Source organism: Apium graveolens, chromosome 6 (assembly GCF_009905375.1).
Source record: "Apium graveolens cultivar Ventura chromosome 6, ASM990537v1, whole genome shotgun sequence".
In the NCBI taxonomy this organism is placed as follows: Eukaryota; Viridiplantae; Streptophyta; class Magnoliopsida; order Apiales; family Apiaceae; genus Apium; species Apium graveolens.
In genome coordinates, this window is record NC_133652.1 from 37,964,910 (window position 1) to 37,983,770 (window position 18,861).

At 37.9% G+C, this 18,861-nt stretch overlaps 1 long non-coding RNA gene across 1 annotated transcript; it reads left to right on the top strand.

Moving 5' to 3' along the window:
- Window positions 1–9,446: 9,446 nt before the first annotated feature.
- Window positions 9,447–11,452, top strand: LOC141668932 (uncharacterized). The gene is made up of 6 exons (XR_012553267.1): window positions 9,447–9,612; window positions 9,823–9,897; window positions 10,001–10,099; window positions 10,642–10,771; window positions 10,900–11,090; window positions 11,181–11,452. It is a non-coding gene; the product is annotated as an uncharacterized LOC141668932 (long non-coding RNA).
- The last annotated feature ends 7,409 nt before the right edge of the window (window positions 11,453–18,861 follow it).

The following is an 18,861-nucleotide window of genomic DNA, read 5'->3' on the forward strand; positions in this document are numbered from 1 at the left end:
TTGATATGATCAATCACCATCTGTGATGTCTTGTCTTGAGAATGCACGAACAACAATTTTGTGTTAAGAGTGGTCATCAATCATCACTAAGGTATATCTTAACTTTGATGTGATATTGTCTTTAACTTCTCTTTTCTGACATGCCTCACATATTTCATCCTTCTGAATTGCAGATGAAGCAGTCCTCTCACTAACCCCTTTTCATAAAAGAGTTCCTTGAGTTGATGTTCAAGGGTGAGAGCTTCTAATACCATAACTAAAATTTTATCATATGAAGATTTATAGTAAAAACCATTCATTGACTTCATCTTCCCTGAGATTCCAGTGTAGCTATGAGCATATCTTTTCCTTACTCTAAGAAGAGCAAGGTTCTCAACCTTCCTGCTTTAGATGAGACACTAATCCTTCATTAAATTAACATTTTGTCCTTTGATGTAGAACCGTCTGATTAGAGGATTTGTGCCTTGATTTTCCAGTAAGAAATATGCTTCAATTGTTATCAGTAACACCAATGATTAGTTGTTATCAGTGATATCAATTGTTGAATCCATGATGACATCCCTTTTTCTGAATAGCTTGTCCCGTGACGAAAACCTTTGTTGTCTTCTCCAAAGATTATTAACGGAATAGATTTTGTCAACCATATTTGTTTGTGAGGCTCTTTCTTTGATCATATGCCTTGAGTATCAATTACCAAGAATACATATGAATTAATTTACCTGTTATGTCCTGCACTCACCAATGGATTAACAGTCCTTGGTACCCAACTTATCAGTTTGGGTTCAGATGGATTAGAGATTTTACTATAAACAGAGATAGCAACAGCTGCAACCTTATCATGATAATTCCTATCTTTGACTGACCGTTTTCTCCACTTAAATACCCTTGACAAATTTGTCTCTAGGCTAGGTGTAAAATGGTTCCAACCTTATATAAGTAGGACTGACAGTCTTTTCCTTATTGTAATCCTAAACATGCTTTTTCTATAATTAATGCAAGTACTAAGAGATGCATTCATTGTATTGAAATAAGCAAGCATTGCATTGGGAATACATGGCATTCATTCAGAAATATTACGCATAAGAATTAAGCAAGACAGACATGATATGGAACAAACAGAATTAACAAATAAATAACTAATTCTATCTAGTCCAATCCTATTGATGTATCTCATCTAGCTGTCTCAATCCAATTATAAACTAATACATCTTAACAAATAATTCAGATCAAAAGAATGAATCACATTGAAATATGATACAGAAAATAAGCATTAACAAAGGTCTTATATACTGGAAAACATATATCTCACTAAAGCAATAAATCGTGTTCAACAAATATTCAAACACATATTTTAAGATCATCCAAAGTAACATGCACAAGTTAAACATCAGTCCTAGTTACCATAAAAATATTCTAGTGAACAAGTTCAGCATTTTCTATGTGTGATGCCACCATGCTTGTGCGAGTGTTAAACATTTAAACACTAAGATCTTATCATAAATTGAATATTAAGAGCAAAATATTGCAGTGATTCAAGAAATTAAAACCTGAGATATATGAGTTGGACCATCTTCAGAGATTGCTATAAAAGCAAGGTATTCATGTCTTTCTTATCATCATCTGATCCATCCCAACTCTTTTTCGATGCACTATAAGTTTTGACTGGCTACTTCTCTAAGAAAACATTCCACCTTTGTCTCAGCTCTTCAACTGAGTCCCTACTCATCCTTGTTTCTCAAGCTTCTTGTTCTGTTATAGCAAAAACCCTGATAGTAACTTGACACATATTGCTTGTCATACATGTAGCAATCAAATCTTGTTTATGTCCCAATCTCAGACTTGTAATTACCTCTTGAACTGAATCTGTAAAAGTCTTTGCTTCAGAATAGATAGGCTTGATCCATGGATATATCTTATGTACTCCTTGTGTTACTGATGCGACTAAACTTCCCTGACATGTGAAATACTGCTCAGACGTCCAGTTCCTCAAGTACTTCTACCTGAACTTCCTCTGATTCATCTATCAGTAACTCCTACATTATGTCCCGAGGTTCCAACTTTAATGCATGTAACTGAGATATTTGTATGTCCCCACTATTCTCTCTGACCTCCTCGATTCCTTTCTTTATGATCTCATTGATTCCCGAATAAATGTAGCATTGGTACAAACCACTGTGTGACTATATGATCTGGAATCATTAGAGTTGTCTTAAAATCTTCGAAAAAATTGTACTCGTTGAAATTTCATTCTTTTCCTGCATCTGAAAACCCAGTGGTATCCTATGGAGTAAGTCTTTGAGGAAATTCCACAATTATCTTCTATAGGACTTGAAATCAGCTTCGTTGGAATATTTCTTCGAAAGATTAAAATCATCTTAAATGCTCGGAGGAATCTTGAGTCTACCAATCCTTTGAGAACCTTTGACTTGAAATATTTTAAACTCCACAAATTTTGAACTTTTTGAGAGTTAGAAATATTTCGGGAATAAGTCCAAATTATTTAAAATTCAAAAATCTTAAGTGTTGATAATTTTTGAAAATTAAAAACTCCACAAATATGAGAACTCTACTATTTGGGCTGACTCACCGAATCTGATCTGTCTATCGATCAACAAGCTCTGATACCCATTGTTAGGCATCGTAGTATCGTAGAAGGGAGGGGGTTGAATACGATACTCACTAAATTAAAAAAATTCTTTCGAATCTTTTGCGGATATATAATTTTGTGTTTGGTTAGTGGTTCCGTGTTCTTGAGGTGAATAGTGTTTGGAACAATAAAATGAGGAACACAAGAAATTCGGGGAAGTATATATTCATATATAAATCCGCGAGGGTGTTGCTACACTACGGTAAATAAATTAACCGGCTACAATCTAAGAACAATAAAGTTCCTAGCTTCTACAAAGATCAACATATTAAATCCTGTATAATGATCTAGCTTTTGAATGTTTAAGGATCTAATTACCGTATAATGATTATGATTCCCTATGAATATACAAGAGTTAAATCGGGCATTATAACGTTTCTCCGGTGAGAAGTTAAACGGATATCAATTTGCCTGAGCTTCTCTGAGTTTTCTTTGCTGCTTGTTTTCACCAGATCTCGTGGAGAGAAGATGATGAACTGAACAAATTACAAACTCAATTGTTAACTTCTGCTGCTGTAGTGTAGACTTTATATTCAAATAGAAATATATGGTCATTTTTTTACCACATAAATCAAATGAATGAATCAATAATGTGGTGGCTGGGAAAACTTGTTCCAGGGACTTCATCTTTGTTACTTGCGACTAGAGGAGGAGGTTTTCCTTAGCCATTTTTAACCTAACAAGTTAATTGTAACTAGAGGGGGAGATTTGCCTTAGCCATTTTCAACCCAACAAGTTACTTGTGACTAGAGGGAGAGATTTGCCTTAGCCATTTTCAACCTAACAAGTTACTTGTGACTAGAGGGAGATATTTGCCTTAGCCATTTTCAACCCAACAAGTTACTTGTGACCTTTCTCACCTTGTAGAGAGTTTGTTGTGACACATAATAGCCTAGGGAGGATAATTGCCTTAGTTTCTTCACCAACTCTACTTACTGGCGACCATAGTTTCCTTGTAGGGAGTTAGTTGCGACCTCTACTCCTTGTAGAGAGTTAGTTGCGACTTCTTTTACCAAGGAGGAGAGTTACTTGCGACCAAGACTCCCTAGTATGGCTAGGGAAGTCAATTTTCCTTAGAGAAATTAGCAACAAGCATTACTGGCGACCAAGGTGTATAAACATGCACTTAGAATTTTGTTTTAGCTCCTAATTATTCCCTGAGACTCGTACCAAGTCAAAGTCAGTTCCTGTAATTAAATATTGAGCTGTATTACCAGGATATTGCTTCTGACATCCAATATACTGATCATGGTGACTCGTACTACAAGGTAGTGATCACTTTTAACTTAGTTTCTGTAGATCGCTTAAATCCTTAAACTGTCCCGTCTTCAAGTCGTCTCTCTGAGTCTTCGTATAAACCATATAACCTTCATCTACATATATGAATTCTCATTTAAAAATTCTTCTAATGATAATACTCAGATTCCTTTCACGAAATGCTGACGCCTAATGCAACTGGTCTGGTTTACAGACGATTAACTTCGATTCAATTCTTCATATTATATCCTTGACTACATTGTTAAGCTTGTACAACTTCATCGCTTCGAGCACTGATTGTCAATAAACAAATGTACTTTCACTGGAATCCTTTCTGGTACTTTAGACAATGTCTTCATTGCTACTACAATCTTGAATACTTTATTCACTGTTTTTCACTGACGCTTGAACATAAGAATGAAATCATGTCAGTGAGTATAACTTCAAGACTGCAGCTGTCCTCTTTAACCTCTGTCTTTTAGCCTGTCTTCAATTCTTCAGATTCCTATGCTTTGAACACAATCTATCTTCAATCAATGCTAATACACTGAAATCTTCCGGTGGCACTTGTAAACTAAATCTTCATCATTTATGAAACCCTGAAAGTCTTTAACCTTTATTATTCACTGAGCCATGAATATATTAATGATCTTCTTTCAGTGACCTATAAACAGACTTTAAACTTTCTTCCAATCTTATGGTTCTTTGTATTTGCCTTATCTTCGTTTCTTCTAATTTCTTGTGTAGTCATAGTATTATTAACCTAACCTGTTCTAGTCTTGTTCCCGTGTTGAGTTATCACGTAACTGTTTATACAACTATGTAGTCTCATCAACAACTATACTCCAATGACTTTTACAGTGAAGGAGCACCATTGCAGATCTTGATTCCATCCACGAACCTCGAATCTTTGTTAATTAAATTCCTTAGTTAACAGAATGTTCAGCCCTAAGTCCTAGCTATATTTTTAAAACTAAAAGTGTGGATTCTCTGATCAACTTAAAACATTCTGAAATAAATTTTAATGTTTAATATGTCAATCTAACATTAGTAAATAGAGCGCATATTATAATTTTAATCTTTAAAAACAACCACATTATCATTTTAAATGTTACTTTTGAAGAGATGAATAAGAGAAACAAATATGGGATTCGTAGCTGTTTTGATTTAAGAAACTCAAGCTTAAGAAACTAATTTTACTCTTGACACACTTTGCTCGTGTAATTCAGCTAAGTAATCATTTTTCTTTATATATCATAGATATGTTAAATTATAGAATTATATGTCATCAATCACATTGTCAACCAGGAAAAAAACAAATTTTAAACATATACTTTGTAAGTAATCAGTTCTATAAAATCTACAAATTTCACTTCATTTCAGAAACTTGTTCATCTCATGATGTTACCACTGTTATGTTGTGGACCTTACTTAGCAATATTACAACTAACATCTATCTCATATTATATAGATGTTGCATCAAATATTAATGTTAACATATATAATGATATTATATTATTGGACAGTTTCATTATTATAATAATTTTCTTATAGGATATTTTCCTTTATTATGTTTGGTTGTTGGCTATATAAAATCCTATTCTATTGTAATTGAGAACAAATTAAATTATAATAAAATCCTATTTTTCTCTTCTCTCTATACGTTATCATGGTATAAAGAGCTACGGTTCAATCCGGGATAGGTTTGTGATGAGTTATATCGGGTTGGGTTCCACATGTTGGGTTTAAAACATGTGTTATGATTATTGTTTCTTCTTATCTTCTTCTTATTCATATCGGTTATGTTTTTTATTTTTCTTGGATGATTTTGAGTTTTAATCATGATTATTTTTTTCTTCGATTTGGTTGGATTTCTCATGGATACTTGATTTTGGTTGAAGTTTTTTTCTGCTGGTTTTCGTTGGGACTCTCATACAACTTTCTGCTGGTTTTGGTTGAAACTCTCATATAATTTTTATGCTGGTTTTGGTTGAGACTCTAATACACACTCTCGGTCTCGCTTTGATGATATTGGCTCCTTGATAATATTTTTTTTCTTTCCCTCTCATCTTCCTTTCCTTTTCTCGTGTTGATGATGGGGTAGCCCTAGGCACATCTGTATACTTCTCCGTATTTTATTTTGTTTTGTCTGGTACTCTAGGCACATTGACCCTTCGCGGGATTGATGTAGGTTATTTGGTGCTCTAGGCACATTGGCCCTACGAGGGATTGTTTAGTTTATTTGGTGCTCTAGGTATATTGGCCCTTTGAGGGATTGGTTTAGTATATTTGGTGCTCTAGGCACATTGGCCCTTCGCAGGGATTGATTTAGTTTATTTGGTGCCCTAGGCATATTGGTTTTATCTAGTGGTCTAGGCACACTGACCCTTCGCGGGATTTAATTAGATTTGGATATAATTAGAATTGGGATACAGTTTTTATTTGGTTGAGGATTGGATACAATTTGTTGACTTGGATTCAATTATTTGGAGTTTGTATTGGGTTGATTATGGAGTTTGGTTTTGGATTTGGATTCAATTTCGTGTGCAGTTTTGGTATTATTTTTGATGGTTGCAGATTTGTTGCTTTGGTGATTTGATTGCTTTATTTTCTCTTGGGTTGCTGCATCTTTGGATGATTTCTCTTTTATTGTTGTGTTCTCTTTTGTTGTTGCGTCTTTGGATTCGTTTGGAAGTTTTTGGTTTGTTTGAATTCATAATTTTGTTTTTGGATTTGTTTGGATGCTCTTTAATCTGGTGTTGACGCTTTGGATTTGTTTGGTTACGTGGCTCCTTTTCTTGGTTGACAAACTCGCAATTCAACATCGTGAGTTTGAGGGGGGATGTTCACATATATAATGATATTATATTATTGGATAGTTTCATCATTATAATAGTTTACTTATTAGGATATTTTTCTTTATTACGTTTGGTTGTTGGCTAAATAAGACCTTTTTCTATTGTAATTATGAACGAGTCGAATTATAATAAAACCCTAGTTTTCTCCTTTCTCTATAGTTTTTCAATTACAACTAAAATCCCAAAAAAATAACAGTAAAAAATAAGAAGATTATTTATATTAATTATTTTTTATAGAGAGGGAACATGCAATAAAAGCAAAGCATACACTAAAGCTATAAGTTTGGCCGAGGTGCTTGCGAGCTCATCTTCAAACCCGTTTAATGGGATCGACTCGACTGATTTAATTAAAAGAGACGGTTCGACTCCACTCTTGAAATTAAACGAGCTCCTCTTGAAATGTGTTTTGCCTCTCCTTTTGGGATATTTTGGTATATTTTTGTTTAGTTATGATTGTGTTTATTTAGTGTTGAATATGTTGAAAATGTGTTTATTGATGTTTTTGGTGATTTGGATAGTATGCATCAAATCTAGCACTACAAGAAAAATAACATCAAACAACATTAATTAAACAACAGTTGAAAAAAACCGTTGTCCCAAAATGACAGACAATGGATTATTTTTTCCCTTCAATAACCATTGTCTAATCCAAGGTTCACACATCGGTTCTCTGAACCGTTGTTAAAAACTATTCAAATTCATGGACGTCACACTACAATTTTTAAAAGTGATTGTGTTATTAAAATTCATACAACGGGTCTTATAACCGTTGTAAAATATTAGACAACGGTTTTACAAAACTGTTTTTAGTGGAATTCATACAAAGGCTCTAAAGACCATTGTTAAATATTAGACAACGGTTTTACAATACTATTGTTTCAGTATACCTCATACAACGGGCTAACAAGTGCTTCTTTTTTTATTGTTTATACACTATTCAGACATGAGTTTACTTTTCATACTATTGTCTCACGTATTGTAATTTTTTTTAAAAAAATAAAATAATATTTTTAACGATCCAACTGTACGGATGTTAAGATATATCGATTCTAGTCATGAAAAAATTATCAAAAATATTTGAATCACACTTGCGTGATAGAAATAAAAAAATCTTGTAAAGTATAACTCACTCGCAAGATTCCAATTAGATTGACAAAATAATTTTCTTAAATGATTTTTTCGACGGTCCAACTGTACATATTTTAAGATATATTGATTTTAGACATATGAAAAAATTATCAAAAAATTTATAATCAAACTTGCATGACAATAATAGAAAAATCTAGTAAAAGTACAAACACTAGCATAAGATTATAACCCAATTAACAAGATAACTTTTTTAAATGATTTCTTTGACGATCCAACCGTACAGATGTTAAGATATATCGATTCTAGTCATATAAAAAAAATTCAAAAAATTTCAAATCACGGTTGCATGACAGGAATAGAAAATTCTAGCAAAAGTATAACCCACTACCACATGATTCTAACCCGATTGACAAGATAATTTTTTAAATGATTTATTCGATGATCCAACCGTATGGATGTTAGGATATACGATTCTATTTATATGAAAAAAATATCAGAAAATTTTAAATCACATTTGCATGCCACAAATAGAAAATTCTAGTAAAAGTACAACTCACTCGCACGAGATTCTCACCGGATTCACAAAATAATTTTTTTAAAATGATTTTTTGATGATCCAACCATACAGATGTTAAGATATATTGATTTTAGTCATGTAAAAAAAATATCAAAAAATGAATTTATCTTGTATAATTTTAATAAGAATAATGAAGTAAAAACTCTATTTTTCAAATTAATTTAGTGATTCTAATTTGTTTTCCCCCTTAACATTTCAATTCCCCCCCCCCCATTTTTGTTTTGATTACCTGCTTCCCTAAAATTCACTTCCCCCTTCCCCCTTTTATCTCCTTATACACATAACACACACAAGAACATATACTAATTCAAACTTCCCTCTCTCTTTTCTACTAGATCTCAAGTCTCAATCCACCTCTTTTTGAAACACTTATTTCACAAACCGGGTTGTATCCATCCCTTTTTGTGTGATTGTTATTTATTAGTTCCGATCTAATCCACAGGTGTTTGTTTTCTTTCTAAAACCCAACCCTTTTCTTTATCTTAGATCTTCTCCCCTCATCTAATAACTCTCTCCCAAGTACTCTATCACCTCGATTTATAAATTTACCCATTCGTTTGGCACTTGAATACAAACACGAAATAAAAACTCCTCCAAAAACTCCATTTAGAACTTCTTTTTTCTTCCGATTGCTTATGCCTAAATTCAATTTTTGTTTTTTTTGAAATTGCAGGTAGTTATAGCTTCAACTCATTTCAATTAGAGCTTCAACTTATTTATATTAGAGGTTTAAAGCTTTCATATTGAGATTATATTTGGGTAAAAGAATCTCCAACTTATTTCAATTTATGTTACTGATTTTTCATATACCATGTATTTTGCTGGTTTTATATTTGAATGTTTTGGCGTCACATGTATTGTAATTTTGCTAATTTTTTTTGAGGCATTTTTTAGATTACTAAGTTTTGTATTAGAATAATTTTCATTTTATATTATCCATTTTATTACTGATTTTTTATGTTAATCCGTTATTTACATTATGTTACTATTATGGTCATTTAGGATTGGAAGGGAGGAGAGGAGATCCAGCAAAGCTTTATCTTCCGACATGAAACGGAAGTGATCGAAAAGCTTAGATAAATCTGAGAATGATAGTGTTGGTATGAAGAGTTGGAATATGTTGAATGAGGCTTATGATTGTTGTGGTAAAGTTTGTGCTGAATATGCCAAGAAATTTTACTTAGGTATGTGTATTTCATTATTGCTTATTTTCTTAAATTCTTTTACTTGTAGATGTTTTTTTAAGGCAAACATGATTAGGAGTAGGACTCTATTGAGACTCAAACCTTCAACAATTTTTACGAAGAGATTAGCCTACTACAATGTTATGGATCCGAAATTGTGTCTTATCCCTTTAGAAAATACTAAAAAATGATCTTTGTTAAAATGTGCAGGGACATTACTCATGACACCAGAGCGCCGAAGAGCTGTTTAGGCAATATATGGTATGTCTAAGGATAACCTAACTGGTATGTTTCTTGCACAATAACTTGTAGGCATAAAGATAATATCTTCTGTAAAAAGAGATAACTGTGTGAATGATGAACTTAACAAAGTGTATTTACATTACAGTGTGGTGTAGAAGAACAGATGAGCTAGTAGGTGGACCTAATGCCTCCCATATCACACCCAAGGCTCTTGACAGAGGGAGAAAAGGCTTTATCTATTATGGTAAAGTGTATTTACTATTATGGTCATTTGCTGGAAGATAATGCTTTGCTGGACCACACTTCTTTCATGTCTTACTGGTGTAATTATAAAATCGGATAATGCTGCTTGTATGATGTTAAAGTTGGCTGGTAGAGTCTTGTTATATATTGAGATACTTTAATTAATTGAGTATATATATTGAGATAACAGTTTATGTTGGTGTTACTTTCTACCCCAAAATAACTTTGTATGTGAAATAATTTTCAGGAACAAATGGAAAATCAGGAATTTCTGGTGAAAATTGGGATAAAGAACACAAGTTCTATTTGACACCAGGGATAGGGGAAATAGGCTACCGTTACCTAGTTTTAATTATATTTTATGTGACTATATGTGATTACTGTGATGTAGATGTATTATTTTATTTGAAACTTTTCATTGAAATGATTAATGTTAAAGGCTGGTTGGATTTTTTTATATATTATCTACTAGCTAGGAAACTGCATCTAACCCGCTACTAACTTTTTTTGTTTAATCTATGTATTTTCATTGATGGTGTGAAGAGAAGAAGTTGAGGTTCTCTGGGACAAGTAATTTGCATATCTCGGTAGGAAATGAAAATGGAACACAAGTGTAGTTTGGAATGCCAGCAGTTATAGCGATGATTGAAGGAGATAAAAACAGCTTTACGAGGTACATAATTTGTTATACTTTATTATTAACTGGAGACTTTTTAGTTGATGAATGATGCAAGAAACTTCTGATATGTATTCTGTACTTTTAATATTTCAATGAATGGAAGTTTTATTTTATGGATCTAGGATGTATAATATCATTAAATGGAGCAGTTCTACAAGGGTTGTATAAAAATTTATTTCATTAGGAAGAGGTGAAGAAAAGGATCCCAGTGGCTTTGTTTTCGAAGGTTGTGTTGTGGTTGGGAGCTGGTAATAAACTATATGAATTCAATTGATTTGTGCTTATGGTCGGTGAGGGTGCCCTGAATTTCCTGGTAAGCTGCATCTTTTTATGATTCTTTTTAGTCACTTAGTTTTTGGTGGCGACTTAGTTTGTACTCCATCTATTTTATGTACTTAAACAGGAAGCCTGGGCTGCATTATACCACAAGACATGCATCATCATTTCAGCTTGATGATAGGCATACCACATACTTATCCAACTCAGTTGAGCACTCCAGCTACACTTCCAACAATTATGTGTCATATAGTGAAAAGTTTATTATTTTTTTCTTGGAAAGAATCGAGACATAGAAAGTAAAAGATATATACTAGATTATTAAAATTTTGTATCTCGACTCCTCATATGTAATTATGTTGACACGAGATTTCATGTACAAAATGTTTAGTTAATTATTATCTAAGAAACACTTGACAAATGTATAAAAGTTGTCAAATCATTGTGTGTAAAATTGAAACAACATTTTTAGCTTACCAAACCATTATCTGATGTCAATAAAATGCAATAAAATAATAAAAAACCGTTGTATGTAGCTATTCCGACAAATGGTACAAATGAATAAAGAGTTGTCTGAACATAATATACACAAATTGAGGTTTACTTGATCGTTGTAACAAGATGTTCCATACAATACTATTATAGCAGGAAAAACTTATAACAATATGTCACACCCAACGGTTGTGTAAAACTAAATCATTGTATTTCAAATATTCAAACAATAGGTTTTTATGTAGAAATTCTTGAATGACTACAAGTCTAACAACAGTCTGTTAAGCTAAACCGTTGTTTCATCCAACCTTCGATCAACGGTTTTATACGACCTCGATGTTGTCTTGGATTCAAACAGACAACATATGGGTACTGTTGTCTGATACGCATATCAGACGACGCCTCAATACTCAACGGTATTGAGGGGTCTCAGACAACGGTTAAAAATCATGGTCTCAACCTGTTTTTCTTGTAGTGCAGGTTGGTGGTGATTATTGCAAGAGCTCATTTTTCACAATCAAAGATTGTTCATCCTTCACGAGTTTACACTTGCAGTATGTCTATAGCTGATATCCGACCTGTAAATAGTCGGGGTGTCTTCGACATGTCTATAGCTGGTATCTGACATGTAAATAGCTGTGATTTCACTTCTCCAATCTCAATCTATGCAATTGTTGTTTCTGAACACTGGACTAACAATGGTTTTTATGTAATATGGTCAATTGTGATGTTGCTATTTTCAGAGATGTTGTTGCAGTTTAGATCTATTGAGATGTTTTTGATTTTATTTTTAGCTTCAAGAAATTTTAAATTATATATGTTAAATTATCAGGAAACAAATCATCTTATTATTTTTAGCATGTTATTTGTTTTACAACCTGGTCGTATCAGTAATTGGGGGTTTGTCTCGGCTCTATTATGTTCAAATTAATGTAAACTGTTATTAGTTTGTCAGAAAAAACGAGTCGAGCTCGGTAGAGTTTTAAGCTCAATTAAAGGTAAAAATAAAAAAGCCGGTTTGTCCGAATTGTTAAAACGGATTTATTTGGCTAAACGAGTCGGCTCCACTCGCTCGTAAAAGTAAACGAGTCGAGTTCGGCTCAATTAATTAAACCAACCCGCTCGACCCGACTCAACTGGACTTAAATAACATAGATCTCAAATTACTCCAAGCTCAAAAATCGGCTTACTCAATCTGAATACAGCAGCCCTGCCATACAGTATCGAGGATTATGTATCTAATAATCTGAGGATTATGTATCTAATATCCGCCTCATTTTATAGCTCCATATATATTAAGTCGGTGTACACTTCACATACTTCAATTCGATCTTGGGGGTATCGTTTCCGCCAATTTACAGGGAATAATACATATAAATGCAAAATGGACGCACGATAATTACATATCTTGGCTTATTGTCATTATTATGATTACAGTACTTAATTTGTCAATATTAGAAATCTCTTTCGGGTTACGTCACACAAATGTTCTCCACAACTTCAACTAATATATGCACTAGGCCATAGCTTTTAAAAAAACCTTAAGTTCTGCACACGTAAGGCACTGCCATGATTAAAGCCTCATATTGGACGGCTAGTGCGTGTATAAATTTCTAGGTCTTTCTCCAACTCAGACAGACATCTTTTATAGATTCGGCATGTATCTGCAGAATTTGGGTCTTCTCTCACGGATGAAAATAATTCACACACCATTTTTTATATAGCTATTGTGCTGGGTACATGTCCATAAACGATTGTTATGATTATCACGTGAAAAGATTAATATAGAATATTTTGTATATTTTGATTGAGGTCAGAATGTCTATCCGCGCTTGATCAATTAACTTATTTTATATTTGTTATAGGGAGAATTTCGTATAACAGTGTTGTGGAGGTTAATGGGCGGAACAAAGATCAAGGACGGTGTTTGAAGGCGTATGAAGGTTGTTTGGTGGTGGATGAGCTTGTACGTTGACTCCTTAAGAAAGAATATGGTTTGTTATTCTCTGTCAAGTGTCGACTTCTGTCTCATACAAGTGCCTACGTACCCTATTTATAGGGATCAAACCTCACGTAGTTCTTGGGGAACAAGTCACATAGGCTAGGGTTAGGACTCTTCAGCCCGTGCAGCCCAAGCCCTTGATAGAGTCAGGCCTTTAGCCAATTTAGTCACGTAAATCTCAACCGGCTCCACACGCTTCCTACAATCTCGCGGCATCTCCGCAATCCTTCCCGTGATTGTAGGAACAACCCGTGTCGGCCCCGAAATCTACGAGCAACTCAATCATCTATGAGTTACTTTCCATATCAAGCACAAAGTCCTCTAATGCGGGCCGGCCTGGCGGCCTCGGCCCGCCCCGCCTTCATTAATAAATACAATATTATCTTTAACTCCATTAGATGTGAGCTCATGGGCCCAGCCCGCGTGTGGGCAACCGAGCCCAGCTCGCATGTCACGAGCCCAGCTCGCATGTTACGAGCCCAGCTCGTATGTTATGAGCCCAGCTCGTATGTCACGAGCCCAGCTCGCATGTCACGAGCCCAGCTCGCATTGGTCCATGATTCTAGCCCACACATGATAGTCCAGCCATTCAATGCACCTAAAGGGACCTGTTTAGGGCCCATGACCGAAAGCGGGCATAACAACTACCCCCCAAAATTCCTGGTCGCATCTTGAGGCTAGGAATTTTCCAACAGTAGCTTTTCATGGCCTCGTAGGTGCGAGCCCACCAGGCCGCACCAAATCGCCTCGCGTACCTTGCCTCGCACGCCTTCTATTTAATATTCATTTTGACAGCCGTTGGACAGATGGCATGGGGATCCGTGTCGTCATCTGAGATGGTGACACGTGTCACCTCCCCTTTCTCTATCTTATCCCCTATAAATATGTGAGATTTGAATTCATTTCTCACATTTCCAAAAACACTTCCTGAATTGCTGCTCAATTTGCTCAAGGATCTACCACGACGAAGATTATCATCTCCACAAGAACCGTCTACCGGCGGCGATATTCTCCGGGACCAGATTCATCAAGATCTTCATACACCTCTCCCACAGGTACTCTTCGATTCGAGCCCATTTTTATTCATGCTTATTCATGTACACCATGCGAGCACACACCATCTGTTCGATGCGAGTTCACACACAACCACAACACGCGATGCGAGCCCTTCCGCTCGTTTAGATACTTAGGTGCGATCCCGTGTGAGATGTGAGGACACTTAGGTGCGATCCCATACTTGTTTTTATTTTCTTTTTAGGGCCACACACTAATTTTCACCATCTTTTACAGATGTCGAGTGTGTCTTCAGCCCGTTCCTACGGATCGTCTCGCTCCTCCTCGAGCCCGGCTCGCACCTCCGCCAGCCCATCTCATTCCTCAGCCACTCCGTCTCCATTAAACCAATATCCTCCTGAGCAGCGAGGCTCAAAGAACTTCCAACGCGAGCTGACTTCTCTTTCTGGTTGTCTTAGCCAACCCATCTCTCCTAGCTCAGCTATCACCCCTCAAGGGGCTTTGAACATTGCCAGAGTTGAGAACTCGATGCGAGCAGCAGGATCCGGCTCGCTTGATATTCACCTCGACCCTAATCCTGAAGATTACACCAGGGAAAAGAATATTTATGATTGGAGAAACAGGCCCGTGGACCTCTCCAAAATACCAGCCTCCCTCGGGGTGGAGGAACTTCTCAACCGCGAGCCCGTTCCTCTAGACAAAGAACGAGCCGAGGAAATTTTAAGAGAAATGGCCGAAGAGAGGGAAGCCCATTTGGGGCAAGTAGCAGCTAACGACCTCGACCCCATTCACCTTGACTCCGAGTCTACTGACAGCGATCTGGGGAGTGCATACTACGACACCAAGAAGAAAGAAAAGGAGCCCGTAGCTGCTGAATACCCCATCTTGGGGCTCGAGGGTGAAGAGGACGGCTCACACTGGTCCTATGACTCTCCTCAGAGCGAGGAGGTGGCAGATGTTACAAGTCAGTACAAGATTTGTAACTACAACTACGTCCCTGCGGCCTCTCCTGAGCCTTACGTGCCTCCTTCCCAGCCCGAGCTGGAGGGTGAAATTGTTTTCAAGAGGCAGATCATTCCTGATGGGGAGGAGAGGTCAACTGCAAACGAGGAGGTTAAGGTGCTCGCCTGTCGCGACCTTCCCACCTCGCTGACTCAAAAACATCTGGGCGAGCACATTGAGCAATTCCAGCTCGAGGGCCATGTTGTCCTGCCCCTGCCTCACATGAGATGTTACAGATTTAACCATCCAGAGAATGGAGGCAGGGTGCCTCGCATGGTCTTGTTTACCTTCCTTCTGAGGCTAGGCATCTCTTCTCCTCTTCATCCTTTCATCAAGGATGTCTGCGAGTACTACCAGCTCGCACCTTTGCAGATCAACCTGAATGGATACCGGGCCGCCCTCGCATTATACATCATGTATAGCAAGTATGGGTTTCCTCCCCTCACAGCGAGGCAGCTGGGCTATTTCCTTAATCTAAAACATTCTCCCAATGACTTTGGATATTTTTACTTCTCTGTCTGGCCGTGCTTCAACAAGAAGAATCTCATTCACAACGGGCCGAGCAACTCAGGGAAGTGGAAGAGCCCCTATTTCTACGTCCACGAGGTGCCTCGAGTCCAGACTCATTTCTATTACAATCCATGTAAGTCTTCCCTGGCCGCTCTCGTTTTTTCTACCATAATTCCTTCTTTTAACAAGAAATGTTTTTTTTTCCAGCCACCCCGCCTCGCACTGTCCTCGTGGGACAAGAAAAAATAAATGCAGATAGCCTGCTAGACCTTCCCAAGGCAAACAGGGATATTCAAAAGCTCATAACGACCTCGAACCTGGTCGCGTGTGGGTTTTTGAAAGAAGGAGTGAGGCTGACCCCTCAAAAGAAGAAATCTAAGAGAGCCAGAAAGGGTAAGAATATCGGGCTCGCATGTGCGGGCCTGTATACTCGCGAGCGCGTGCTCGTGGGCTCGCGTCTTTACACTTCCTGCATGCATCACTTCACATTGCACCTTAATTTTCCATATTTTTTATCTGCTCGCATTACTTCCTTGCATTACATCTCGTTGTGACTAATCTTTTTCTTCATTGTTTTCTTTTTCAGAAATGGCCATCTCCCCTATCCCCTTCATGGAGGAGGCTGAACAAGCTGCGACCTCGGGCCCTGTTCAGCCCGCTGAAGCGACCACAGGGGCTCACTCTCAAGTCCCCCCTCCAGCTCGCATGAGGACCCTTACTGAGCATTTCAAAGGCTCAAGGCCTTCTACTCGGCTAAAAAGGCATCGAGGTCACAAAGAAGGAAAAACTGGCGAGCCTGAGCCAAAGAAAGCTGCTCCCTCTGATGCTCCTCTTCCCTCCTCTTCTTCTGCGAATATGGTTGCGACCACATTCGGCCGGCTCGCTCAAGGTCACAACAGCGAGCAGGATTTAAAGGATTGGTCTTCATCTGCTCTCGAGGTCAACCAGGATGCACTCTCCCGAGCCGCGGCCGAAGTATACTATCGTCAGTTATCTAAGGCTCGAGAGATGCGAGCCCTCAGCCAGACCAACACAAAGCTCGAGGCTAAAGTCAAGTCCCTTCAGAGTAAGGTCGCTGAGCACGGGCAAGAGAAAGTTACGCTGGTGAACAACTATAATCAGAAGATAATTAACCTGAACGCTGCTCACGACAAGGCCCTAAGGGAGCAGAAGGAGGCTCATGACCTGGCTGCTGAGGCATGGAAGAAGGAGAAGGATGCCCTCGAGGAGAGGGTGCTTGAGCTGGAGGGATCAGTCTCTGCCCTGACCGAGGGCCGTGAGGCCGCCCTCACTGATGCTAGGAACCTGGGGGCCAGGAATTTTATGAAAGTCTTTATGAAGAAGGATCCTGACTTCGATTGGGCGGCTCTGGGTGCGAGCACAGCGAGGCATGCTGAAAAGTTGAAGCTAGAGATGGAGAGGGGTGCCCAAATTGCTGAGGAGGCTCGGCTCGCGGCCGAGCAGGCCCAGGTCGCTGGTGATGAAAATCGTGAGGGAGCAGAGGCTGATAACCCTTGATGTAATTTTAATTAGAACTAGACTTTTGACTGGGTAAGCGGGCACCCCTCTCGCCTCGCGCTTGTATTTGAAATATTCTGCCTCGGGACATAACTTATTTAACTTTTGTTTGTATAAAATGTGCCCGCGTATATCTTTACGGTGCTAGCTGGCTTTCTTTATTTTTGTGTTTTCTTACCACGACCAAAAGTTATCATAACTCTGGCCGCGTATGGCGAGCGTTACCCCTTCACAGCGAGCCCAATAAACCAGCTCGTGTCATTTGTTCAATCAAACAAAAATTGACAAAGAATGCCAAGTGGAACAAGCTCGCATCAACTCGCAGGTGTTGTAGGTTTGCTCGCACTAGCGGGCCGGCCTAGGAGCTCGCATGTGTCTTCTCCTCACATCATGCGACCTTGGGTATGTTTGATGGAGGGCTGGGCCCCTAGGTCGCATTTGTGGTCTTGCGGGCCAGGGTATGAGCTCGCATTGTGGGCCTATACCTCTTTTTATCCTCATCTTTTATCTACTATGTGTTCATATTTGTCTAAGCGGGCCGTGGCCCAGCTCGTTTCGCGTTCTTGGTGTCAAGCGGGCCGGGGTCCGACCTGATTTGTGATTTTAACATAATAAAACAACTGTTCTGTCCTCGCATGGGTTCCCAAGGATGGGTTCCCCTGCTGGGTATTTAATCTATTAACAGAAGTTAAAATATCAAGTGCACAAATAGAGATTAATCGTTTATTCATAGATAATGGGAAGTGAAAGGAGTACAAGCTTGTGGTCTCAGGGAGGCACCTATATGGCACTACCCTCCGAGACTTAGGAATATTTTAAGATAATACTAAGTTTGAAAAGAATAATATTACTGATAATACTTGCGAAGGTGCTCCGTATTCCAGGCTCTTGGGATCAACTTGTCTTGCATATCATTGAGGTGGTAGGTTCCCTCCCAAAGCACCGACTTTATCTTGTAAGGGCCTTCCCAATTCGCTCCAAAGACTCCGTGACTCACCACCTTGGTGTTTGGCATGACCCGGCGCAGAACCAAATCTCCCACTTTGAAAGTTCAGGCTCGAACTTTACTGTTGTAATACCTAGCTGTCCTCTGCTGATATGCCGCTATCCTGATCTGAGCATCTTCTCGAGTTTCTTCGATCATATCCAAATAGAGCCGATGATTGACCTCGTTTGCCTCTGAGTCATAGTTATCCCTTCGAAAAGATCCTGCTCCCACTTCAACGGGCAACATAGCTTCACACCCATACACCAGAGAGAAAGGGGTCTC